General features: G+C 44.9%; 1 protein-coding gene across 1 annotated transcript in view; it reads left to right on the top strand.

Moving 5' to 3' along the window:
* The window catches only part of ajm1 (apical junction component 1 homolog), a 32219-nt gene that overhangs the window by 13956 nt on the left and 5656 nt on the right, over nt 1-12607 (top strand). The gene's annotated exons all lie outside the window — the stretch shown is intronic.

Below are 12607 nucleotides of genomic sequence, written 5' to 3'. Positions count from 1 at the left end.
TTATTTATTTATTTCCTATGGATAAAATAAAAATAGGAACTTTAAATATAAACGGTGGGAGAGACCAAAATAAAAGAGAACTAGTGTCACAGTGGTGGAGAGGCCATCACACCTTGTCGCATGGCACTAACCTGTCTGCAGGTGTGGCCGCTCTGATCTCTCTGGGCCTGGACATTACCATCACCTCCACCTCTGAGATCATGGCAGGCAGAGCTGTGGCTGTCAAAGCCCAAATCCAAGGCTTCAGTTTCTGCCTCCTCAACATCTATGCCCCAAACCTGGGCTCAGAAAGACTGGACTTGTTTCAGAGGGTCTCTGCCTTTGTGAAGCAGTGCAGTCAAGATGACTGCCTAGTTATGGGAGGAGACTGGAACTGCACGACAGATTTCACCCTGGACAGGACCGGGCAGGAGCCCCACTTGTGGTCTGCTGCAGCCTTGAGGTAGCTGGGAGCGGAGGTGGACGCGCGGAGGGTCAAACATCCAAAAGACAGACAATACACATGGGTGAAGGTGGTGGATGGGGGGGTGAGTGCAGCCAGGTTAGACAGGGTTTACATTTCACAGTCATATAGTAATAGATTATTAAACAGTCACATTTATCCTGTAGGTTTTGCTGATCACCATTTAGTCACTTTAGATTTTCACATCACACAAACACCCAAAACACAGCTCGCACTGGCACTTTAACACTAAGCTGCTGCACGACAAACGATTTTTGTAAAAAGTTTGAGGCTTTCTGGGAAATTTGGAGAGGGAGGAGGGGTGAATTTGAGTCTTTGAGTCAGTGGTGGGAGGTAGGTAAGGTACATATTAGGGTTTTCTGTCAGCAATACACTAGTCACTCCACAACACAGGTCAGAAGGACCATACAGGACATCAGGGACATGGAGGACAGACTGCACACACACCGCAGTACAGACACACACACACTGCACCAGAAAAGACAGGAACTCAGCACGTTTTTACAGGAGAGGGTAAAAGGGGCTTTGGTCAGGGCATGTTTCACCACCGTCCGGGACATGGATGCTCCCACCTCCTTCTTTTATAACTTGGAGAAATCCGTCTCTCGAAAAAAGCAGATGGTTTGTCTCCGTCTGCCTGACGGAAAAACAACCACAAACCAGGCTGAAATGAGGAGGCATGCAGTGGAATTTTACAGCGCCCTTTTCAGCGCGTAGGACATCCACAGAGGGTACCAGGATGAGCTGTTGCAGGGACTTCCTCAGCTGAGTCCTGAGGACGAGACCTCCATGGATGCCCAAATTTCGCTGGAGGAGCTGACCACTGCAGTGGGACAGTTAACGTCTGGTCGGACCCCGGGGCTGGACGGCTTACCTGCAGATTTTTACGAACACTTTTGGAGGGTATTGGGTGCTGACCTGTGGGATGTGCTGCAGGAGTGTTCAGGGACAGGTTTACTGCCGGCCTCCTGCAGGAGTGCCGTTCTTTCCCTCATCCCAAAAAAAGGGGATCTGGCACTCTTTTAGGCCTGTAGCTCTATTGTGCACAGACTATAAACTATTATCTAAGGTGTTTGCCAACAGGCTCAAAAAAGTGCTGGATGGGATCATCCACAGGGACCAATCCTACTGTGTCCTGGATAGGTCCATCATGGACAACCTGTTTTTAATGAGGGATGTGTAAATTGTGTAAATTGTACAGTTTTGATATCGGGGTTTTCTCACTGGACCAAGAAAAAGCGTTCGACAGGGTGGATCATGGTTTTCTTTTTAGCACTTTAAAGGCTTTTGGTTTTGGTGGGGTTTTTTTTGTCACTGCTGGGTTTGTTGTACACAGATGCTTGCTGTTTGATGAAGGTGGGTGGAGGACTGAGCTGTCCAGTAAAGGTAAGGAGGGGGATTAGACAGGGCTGTCCTATCTCTGGACAGCTCTACTCTATAGCCATCGAACCCTTCCTCAAAAATGCAAGGTATCTTATTACCTGGTTTACCTCAGCGACCTCCACTGGTGTTATCAGCTTATGCTGATGACATAAATGTGTTTATTAGGGACCAGACGGACATATACAACCTAACAGAAAGCCTCAAAATATATCAGAAAGCTTCTTCTGATAAAATCAACTGGGAAAAGAGTGAGGCTTTACTTATCAGACACTGGACAGACAGACAGACGCCAAAACTACCAGGGGACCTGGGCTGGGGAAGACAGGGACTCAGGGTTTTAGGCGTCTTTCTAGGGACTGAGGAATATGAGAGGAAGAACTAGGAGGGTGTTCTGGAGAAGGTGTTTGCCAGACTAACTAAATGGAAATGGTTGCTCTTTCAGCTCTCCTACAGGGGCCGGGTTCTCATTGCTAATAACTTGGTCGCCTCGGCCCTTTGGCACAAGCTGACTGTCCTACCTCCACCAAGAGGCCTGATCGAGGACATTCAGAGGAAAATTGTGGACTTTTTCTGGTCTGGGCGGCACTGGACCCGGGCTGCTGTCCTATATCTTCCTGTGCAGGAAGGGGGACAAGGACTCGTGGACATCATGTCTCATGTTGCAGCATTCAGACTGCAAACCACCCAGAGGCTGCTCTACACCATTGGTCTGCCATGGACGGACATTGCCTGTCTCCTGCTGAGGAAAGCTGGACGTCTAGGCTTTGACAGACACTTGTTCCTGATACAGCCTCAGGCTGTGGATTTAACCGGACTGACTTCTTTCTACCGGTCGGTGCTCCAAGCTTGGCAGATTTTAACCTTTAAAAGGAAGACTGGAACCACACTGGGGATGTGGCTCTTTGAAGAGCCACTCTTTGTAAACACCATCATCACCTCTCATTCTGTCTTCTGCCACTGACTGGTGATCTGGCCATCTATTGAAAACATCTGTCCCTCACCTGGCAGACCTGCTGTGCCTCAAGTCCACCAGAGTGCTGCTCAGGCTGGTGGAAGAGATCTGTGTTTCCCTGCCAGCAGGCCTCAGGGCATTTGCTGAAAACCGGACTCTATCTGACCAATGGGATGATGAGTGTGAGTACATTTTTCCCTCCCTGGCTGTGTCTCCAGCAGTGGGACAATGGCAGCCAGAGGAGAATGACTTGCTGAGTCTAGGAACCTCCGAGTCCACCGACTTTGAGACTCTGTGGAAGAAAGACATTTACGTCCTCTGCGTCAAGGTCTTAAACTTACGCTCGCTGGTAGGGGTGAAGGTGTCGAGGTGGACTGAGGTTTTTGGCGTGGGAGCTTCCCCGAAGGGCTGGTGGAGGTCCCTGTACAAACCTCCTGGCAACAAACGGACAGGAGACCTCCAGTGGAGGATTGTACACGGGGCCATAGCTACGAACAGGTATCTGGTGCACTTTGATCCAAACACGGGGGGACGCCTGTCCTTTCTGCTCCCAGTCCGAGACAGTTGGCCATCTTTTTGTCCAGTGTCCCAGATTAGAGGCTCTTTTCAGACACCTTCAGAGGTGGTTTAAGGGGTTTGGTCAGGTGTTTTGTTTTAGTCTTTTTATTTTTGATAGCTCTTCCAGGGGGACCCCGAGGCGTTCCCAGGCCAGCCGAGAGACATAGTCTCTCCAACGTGTCCTGGGTCTTCCCCGGGGTCTCCTCCCAGTGGGACATGCCCGGAACACCTCCCCAGGGAGGCGTCCAGGGGGCATCCTAACCAGATGCCCGAGCCACCTCATCTGACTCCTCTCAATGCGGAGGAGCAGCGGTTCTACTCCGAGCCCCTCCCGGATGACTGAGCTTCTCACCCTATCTCTAAGGGAGAGCCCAGACACCCTGCGGAGGAAACCCATTTCGGCCGCTTGTATTCGCGATCTCGTTCTTTCGGTCACTACCCACAACTCGTGACCATAGGTGAGGATGGGAACGTAGATTGACCAGTAAATAGAGAGCTTCGCCTTCTGGCTCAGCTCCTTCTTCACAACGACGGGTCGGTGCAGAGCCCGCAATACTGCAGACGCCGCACCGATCCGCCCGTCAATCTCCCGCTCCATTCGTCCCTCACTCGTTAACAAGACCCCGAGATACTTGAACTCCTCCACTTGGGGAAGGATCTCATTCCCGACCCGGAGAGAGCATTCCACCCTTTTCCGGCTGAGAACCATAGTCTCGGATTTGGAGGTGCTGATTCTCATCCCAGCCGCTTCACACTCGGCTGCGAATCGCTCCAGTGAGAGCTGAAGGTCACGGCCTGACGACGCTAACAGAACCACATCATCCGCAAAAAGCAGAGACCCGATTCTGAGGTCGCCAAATCGGACACCCTCAACGCCCTGGCTCCGCCTAGAAATTCTGTCCATAAAAGTTAGGAACAGAATCGGTGACAAAGAGCGGCCCTGACGGAGTCCAACTCTCACCGGAAACGTATCCGACTTACTGACTTACCGACTTATAATACGGACCAAACTCTGGTACTGGTCATACAGAGACCAAACGGCCCCTATCAAGGGGTCCGGCACTCCATATTCCCGGAGCACCCCCCACAGGACTCCACGAGGGACACGGTCGAACGCTTTCTCCAAGTCCACAAAACACATGTAGACTGGTTGGGCGAACTCCCATGCACCCTCCAGGTTCCTGCCGAGGGTATAGAGCTGGTCCACTGTTCCACGGCCAGGATGAAAGCCACACTGCACCTCCTGAATCTGAGGCTCGATTATCCGACGGATTCTCCTCTCCAATACCCCCGAATAGACCTTACCAGGGAGGCTGAGGAGTGTGATATAGTTCCTATAGTTGGAACACACCCTCCGGTCCCCCTTTTTAAAGAGGGGGACCACCACCCCAATCTGCCAGTCCAGAGGCACTGTCCCCGATGTCCACGCGATGCTGCAGAGGCGTGTCAGCCAAGACAGCCCTACAACATCCAGAGCCTTGAGAAACTCAGGACGGACCTCATCCACCCCCGGGGCCTTGCCACCGAGGAGCTTTTTGACCACCTCGGCGACCTCAGCCCCAGAAATGGGAGGCCCTGTCTCCGAGCTCTCTGACTCTGCCTCTTCCGAGCACGTGTTGGTAGGATTGAGGAGTTCCTCGAAGTACTCCCCCCACCGACTCACAACATCCCTAGTTGAGGTCAGCAAAGCCCCGTCCCCACTGTACACAGTGTTGACTGTGAGCCGCTTCCCCCCCCTGAGACGCCGGATGGTGGACCAGAATCTCTTCGAGGCCGTCCGGAAATCGTTCTCCATGGTCTCACCGAACTCCTCCCAGGCCCGAGTTTTTGCCTCAGAAACCGCCGAAGCCGCAGCCCGTCTGGCCTGCCGGTACCTATCAGCTGCTTCCAGGGTCCCACTGGCCAAAATGGCCCGATAGGACTCCTTCTTCAGCTTGACGGCTTCCCTCACCACTGGTGTCCCCAAAATAGATTTCAGTTTTTATAAAATGACTGGAAAAACACAGGACTTTGTAAATATATGGGGAGTGAAGGATGTCATGTGCTCTGTTAGAGAACACTCTCTGATCCTGAACCTTAAAAAAAATGTTGTCTGTTTTTAAAAAAAATTTTTTTCGTGTTTTTGTTTTGATTTTCTAGCTTGGTTTTGAGCTTGTGAAAAAATAAATACTATAAATAGAAAGATTTAGGAATAAAGGTTGTTTCAAAATCAAAATCTTTTTTTCTTTATTTCTTTCTTTCTTTGCCCAGCTTCCTTATTCTACGCTCAAAGAATTTAATATTAAATGTCATCCTTGAAAAACATGTTTGTGGCTGAGGAGCAGAAATGTAAGGTGGAACAGTTTGAGCTAGACATACATGCCAACCAAGAGCACATAAAGTGTCCAGCTCTTGAACTGAGTTTCACTCTTAAAATATCTCAATTTCAGCTTTTTTATTTTCTACTGTTGATGGCCAAAGTAGGAAACTATGAAAATTCTAAAATTAAAGTGCAAAAGGTAATAATACCAAATGACTTAGAATAAAAGGCACAGTGATAAGATGCATCAGTATTAGTCTATCAGTTTTACATGGGGTTGTCAGTGTGGATTTTTGAATGCTGGTGCTGGGGGAGGGTATATCCAAAGAGAAGGAATTAGTTGTGCCTGAGGAGCTGGGCGTTTTCTAGGGTGTTCAGTTCCACTGATGCACTGATCCAATGCAGTACCCACAATGCACCGGGAAAACAGTGCTCAATATGTTCACTGACCGGAAGACTGCTACGCTTCTATAGAAGAAGTAGCATCCATTACACAACTCTTTGAGTGAAGGGCCAGTTTGAAGTAATAACCAATCATTTATGTGTTAATGATTCAAGGAATGACCTACCTCCATTCATCTGCCATGAATTTACAGATATTAGTGTGAGTGCTCGCATTATTTTCTTACTGCCATAGATGATACATGCACATGTTCAGATTGTGTGAAGGCAGGATGTCTGCAGATAAATGACTTCTGCCTATCAAAAGGTGAAATGGTATTTTTAGTATGGATAATTCTCAGTGGTGACAAACTTGCTGAAATGTCACTTCTGTAGATGGAGTGTTGTTTGCAAAATTAAGTGGGCTTTAAAGTATCACTGAAGAATTTTTGCAATTTTTAGTTCTGTTGTGGGATGCAACAAAACTGTTGCAAAAACAAACTTATGTGCAGCTATTTATGTGAATTTCTGCTGCTATAGAGGCTGACAAAAAAATGTTTCCAGTAGCCACTACATATGTCAAGAGACAAGGTAGAATAATGTAAATGGACCTTGAGTGGTTATTGAGTGATAATTTTTGTATTCTATGACATATGTGATAAACAAGCAAGCTCACAAAAAGACTACAAAAAATAAGATATGAATCTTTTATACAGTTTACTTTTTATGAATTACATATTTAAAAGATTTGAATGTAGCCTATGTGTGAAATCAATATAAAATATAATGCACATTGTATCTATTACAGTGTAATGTACTGTAAGATTGCAGAGAACATTTTAAAAGGCTGAAAACTTCCAAGACGTTGAAGTGAAAGTAGAAAAATCCAACCAAACATTTTTACATATGAAGAACTTATTTCCATGGTAGCATGAAACAGGACTGAGGAGCTAATAGAGACAGAGATAATAACAATACGTGAGGCTGTAGCTCAGGAGGAAGAGCAGTTGCCTGCCAATCAGAAAGTGGTGGTTCGGCTCCAGGCCACATGTCGAAGTGTCCTTGGGCACTGATGTGTGTGGATGATGAGAACAAAAAACACTGTGTAGTGTGCTATGTGAGTGAATGGGTGAATGTGACATGTAGTATGAAAGAGGTTTGAGTGGTCAGTGGACTAGAAAAGTGCTATACAAGTACAGTCCATTTACCATTCTAACTTTAGTTTAAATCTATGGTGAATAACATGATCGTGATAAATACACTGCTGTTGTCATGTTGTGTATTTCCTGTTAGTCATGATACCGAGCAGCAAAGAAAATGTCTGCAGTATATAAACGTGTCATTTATGTTAATACAAGGATCAACCACGGCTTCATTCTCCTCTGATTTACTACTCAGAGCAGAGGAACAAATTAACATGATTGTGTTAATTTCATTCATTTAAATCTGCCATATACAACTTTACCGACGGAGCTGAGCAAAACAAATGAGACAGAACAAGAGAGCATTACTTACTGATAGCAACATAACTGTGCATCTGTCTGTCGTCCTGTTTTTCTGAGCTCTCTACAGCAGTAAAATCTAATTTGATGTTAATTTCAGGTGTCTTGCTCATACAGTTTCTCTCTTCTTCCTTACTTCCTCTCACAGTGTTTTCTTTGATGTCTTTGCTGCATCAGTTTCTTTCTTTAAACTTTATTTTTAATGACAACAGTGTTTTTTTCCATCAACTTAATTTGTAATGGTGACATGGTACTTGTATAGCGCTTTTCTAGTCTAACAGACCACTCACTACACTACTCAAAGCACTTCACTACATGCCGCATTCACCGCATTCACTCACACACACTCATACAGCACGTCTTAAGATACACATAACTACGTGCTTTCTAAGCATTCTAAGCAACGTGGGGTTCAGTGTGTCTTGCCCAAGGACGCTTCGACTTATATTCTGGGGAAGCCAGAGTCGAACCACCGACCTTCCGATTGGTGGGTGACTGCTCTTCCTCCTGAGCTACAGCCGCTGAGTGGGGAAAATCTATTTAAAACGTGGACAGGTTGATGGTGAACCACGGGCTTGACTTTAGGACTATGACTCCTCTTCCTGACAGTCACACAGCCACTCTGAGGTTCCGGCTGCTCGGGGTCTGCTAGGGGACGTCAAATGGAGCAAGCTACGCGAGGTGGCTCCGCATTCACTAAAGGGGCCTGGCTCGCTATCGGGTGGTTTTCAACAGTGCTTCCGAGCTTCCAATTCAGATAACCTCGCCTCCAAAACTACAAAAAGACTACAATTTGTTACATGTACCATTACCACTAAAGGAGGCAGAGGAGTAACTAAACATCTGACACACGGAGCAGGTGAAAGCAGGAGATAGAGGAAGAGAACTGGTAGCCATGCTAAGCTAGAGAACCAGACACACCGCTAAAAAGTGAAAAATAAAAACTAAAGATCTGTAAGAAATAGTATCTGAATATAACAAGTATGCGATAGAGTTAACCATGCAAGATGTGTAAATTCCCCAGTACACAAACAAGGTATCAGGAAGTGATGCAATACGTCATACCGCAAAGCAAAGCTGCAAACAAGGGTAGACTAACACCCTGTAAATGCAGTTAACTTAGGCATTTTATTTTCAGTCTGTGTCTGATTAAACTTACAAAACTGGTATTACTTTCATGCAGAAATTGAGCTTTAATGTGACATAGTGACATCTTCTGGTTCAATTCAATTCAATTCAATTTTATTTATATAGCGCCAGATTACAACAATTGTCATCTCAAGGCACTTAAGTAATGTAGTCCAATTCAAGCCAATTGGAATTCAATTAATTGTAATCATAATCCAATTAATTCATGTAGAGCCAATTAAAAAAATTAATATCCTAGCTAAGGAAACCAACAGATTGTCCAATCTCCCGTCCTGAGTGTGCCTGAGGCGACTGTGGAAAGGAACGACTCCCTTTTAACAGGAAGAAACCTCTGGCAGAACCAGACTCAGGAAGGGTGTCCATCCGCCTCGACCAGCTGGGGTTTGAGAAGACAGAAAAGAGGGAAAAGAGGGGGGAAAAAACACCATAACGCCATTCAAAGGATATCTGTTGGAACAGGGAAACATACGTTAATAACCACAATAATGTACATAAAATCAATTGTGAAATTAAACAGGGGGAAAAAGAGAGCAAAGTGAGGAAAGGTGTGACAGATGAGGTCCCCCAGCAGTCTAAGCCTATAGCAGCTTAACTATGGGATGTTTCAGGATTACCTGAGCCATCCCTAACTATAAGCTTTATCAAAAAGGAAAGTTTTAAGCCTAATCTTAAAAGTGGAAAGGGTGTCTGCTTCCCGGACATTTACTGGCAGCTTATTCCACAAGAGAGGGGCCTGATAACTGAAGGCTCTACCTCCCATTCTACTTTTAGAAACTCTGGGAACAACAAGCAAACCTGCAGTTTGGGAGCGAAGTGCTCTGTTAGGAAAATATCTTACAATGAGATCTTTAAGATATGATGGAGCTCGGTCATTAAGAACTTTATATGTGAGGAGAAGAATCTTAAATTCTATTCTGAATTTAACAGGGAGCCAATGAAGAGAAGCTAAAACTGGACATGATCTCTCCTGTTAGTTCTCATCAGAACTCTGGCTGCAGCATTTTGGATCAGCTGGAGGCTTTTCAGAGAATATGTGGGACAGCCCAATAATAAGGAATTACAGTTGTCCAATCTTGAAGTAACAAATGCATGAACTAGTTTCTCTGCATCACCCTGAGACAGGATGTTCCTGATTTTAGCAATATTATGAAGGTGACAGAAGGCAGTCCTAGAAACCAGTTTTATATGTGCTGTCAAATAACTCCAAGGTTCCTCACTGTAGAACTAGAAGCCAAGGAAATACCATCTAGAGTAACTATATAACTAGACAATTTCTCCCTGAAGCGCTCAGGTCCAAAGAGAACAACTTCAGTTTTGTCTGAATTTAAAAGCAGACAGTTCTGAGTCATCCAGGTCTTTATGTCTTTAAGACAGGCTTGTAGTCTGACCAACCTATTGGTTTCATCTGGTTTCACAGATAAGTACAGCTGAGTATCATCAGCATAACAATGTCTGATAATGTTACCTAATGGAAGCATGTATAAAGTAAAAAGAATCGGTCCAAGCACAGAACCCTGAGGAACTCCATGACTTACTCCAACGTGTGAGGAAGATTCTTCATTTACAAGAACAAACTGGAATCTATCAGATAAATATGACTTAAACCAGCCTAATGCAGTTCCTTTAATCCCAATAACATGTTCAAGTCTCTGTAACAGAATGCTGTGATCGATCGTATCAAATGCAGCACTGAGATCCAACAGGACAAGCACAGAAACTAGATCATTGATGTTGTTTTCATGTGATTCTCAGCCATGTCCTTGTTGTCAGTCAGTCAGTCAGTGCTGACTCTTTGTTTTGTTCTTGTAACTTTCCTTTAATAGTTTTTGCTTATCCTGCCCCAGGAGTGCCTTTCGCTGTTCTAACAAAGCCAGTGAGACTTTCACTTTCTGTCTCACCTGCTACTCCATTAGTCCTGCATTTATGTCCAACCACAAGTAGACAGGAGTCGTGACACCCAAAGCATACACACACTCCACATGTGGAAAAACAAGCATTTAAGGTGACACAGAATTGATAAATGTTTGCGTCTTTGAAAATCTGACTTTATTTATGAATGTATCTGTACATTCACATGGACCATTGAGTCGAGCTACAGTTAGACTATGATCAGGCCATTTAATTGATTGTCCTTATTCCGGTCCCACAGTGGCCCTGGGGTGCAAATTACAGAAAACAACAGAGGAAAAAAAGAGAAATGCTAAATTTCCCACAACAGTTCTCTTCATTAACATAATTCATTCATAGCCCTTAAAATGGGACAATGTAATTTCTATCTCAAAATGTTGCATCCTGACCACAGCAAGCAAGACATTAAACGGTGTTTAGAAGAATAGTGAACTGTGAGGCTCTTTAGCTATCATAGGCCGTGATTATTCAAACAATTCTACAATTAGTTCATTTTCAGACCTATTCAGTATTTCACTACTAGTTCACACATAAACTTCTCCTCGGATAAACTTCAGACCTACACTTTCTAAACAACAAATTATTATTATTACATTCCAATTGTCTTCATTTTTCTGCATAATCCTGGACATGTAGTAAAGAATAAATACAAATAATTAAATGTAATTAATACCGTCTGTATTCCAAAGAGCTTGAGTAAGAACAACTGGACAAGAAGAAGTCCAGTTGCCTCTTTTCCCCTTTTTACCAAAATGACGCCGCTCCAGTGGCAGCTTGTTACAGCAACTTACTATTGAGTTTTTTTCAGTCTTTTTTAGTACTTTTAATTATTTAAGTGTTTTGTTTTACTTTACTTATCACTGCACTATAGATACCAAAGAAGTGCTTGTTCTGGTCTTTTCCCTATTTCTTTCACTGTTTACGACCGTGTCTGGAGATCCCGTACACAGCCATGGTACTATTGTTTACAGTAGGAACAAACCATGGATTAACCCTGACATAAAGGCTCTACTAAAGGAGAAGAGGGCCTTTAAGTCAGGAAATAAGGATGAGCTGAAAGCTGTGCGGAGACTGCTGAGAAGGAACATCAGAGAGGGTAAAAACTCCTACAAGAGGAAGGATGGAGGATCAGCTGCAGCAGAAAAACACCAGTGGAGTCTGGAGAGGCCTGAAAACTATTTCTGAATTTAAGAAACCTGACTCCCAAGCGGTGGGGGACCAAAAGTGGGCAAATGACCTGAACATGTTCTTCAATAGATTTGATCAGCCATTTGCCCCTCCCCTGGCCCAGTCCTCAATGCTGCAGCCCCCCTTTTCTGCACCCAGAGCTCACGGCCCCCTGCTCCTCCCTCAACTGCTCCTTCCACTCCACAACACTCGCCTCACAACCACCCCCACTGCTCCACACCCTCCAACACACACCCCTCCTGCTCCAACCTGTCCTTCACAACAACCCAGGTGAGAAACCAGCTCCAGAAGATCAAGACAACACCACAGGTCCAGACGGCATCAGTTCCAGGCTCCTCAAGTCCTGCGCAGATCAGCTGTGTGGGATTGTTGAACACATGTTCAACCTGAGCCTGAAGCTCCTTCAGCGACAGACTGCTTCACCTGAAGAGTGTGAAGGAGCACTATCGCAGGTCCTTCCTGCAGCTGTCAGACTTCACAACCAGCAGTGCTCCCAGTAGACCACACACTTACTAAGACTGAAACATTTTAACTATGTGCTATAACTACATCCATGCGCAATAATATATCAATCAGATACATTTCCAAATGTGCAATGGTGTAAATTAAAACACTGTATATATACGTATGTACATATATTCTATATTGTTTTTAGTGTTTATATGGGTTTCTTTATTTTTTTACTATTTCGTTTTTGAATTTTTTTATCTCTTGCTGCTGCTGCTGCAGTGAAAATGAATCCACTGTGGGACAAATAAAAGAATACTTACTCTTATTTTCAAGCTCTTAAAATTACTATGACCTGGATGATTGAGAATCTACAT

The sequence above is a fragment of the Leuresthes tenuis genome, unplaced genomic scaffold, assembly GCF_036924035.1.
Source record: "Leuresthes tenuis unplaced genomic scaffold, fLeuTen1.0.hap1 SCAF_19, whole genome shotgun sequence".
Lineage (NCBI taxonomy): Eukaryota > Metazoa > Chordata > Actinopteri > Atheriniformes > Atherinopsidae > Leuresthes > Leuresthes tenuis.
The sequence above is the reverse complement of the archived record's forward strand: the minus strand, read 5'-3'. Positions and strand labels throughout refer to the sequence as shown.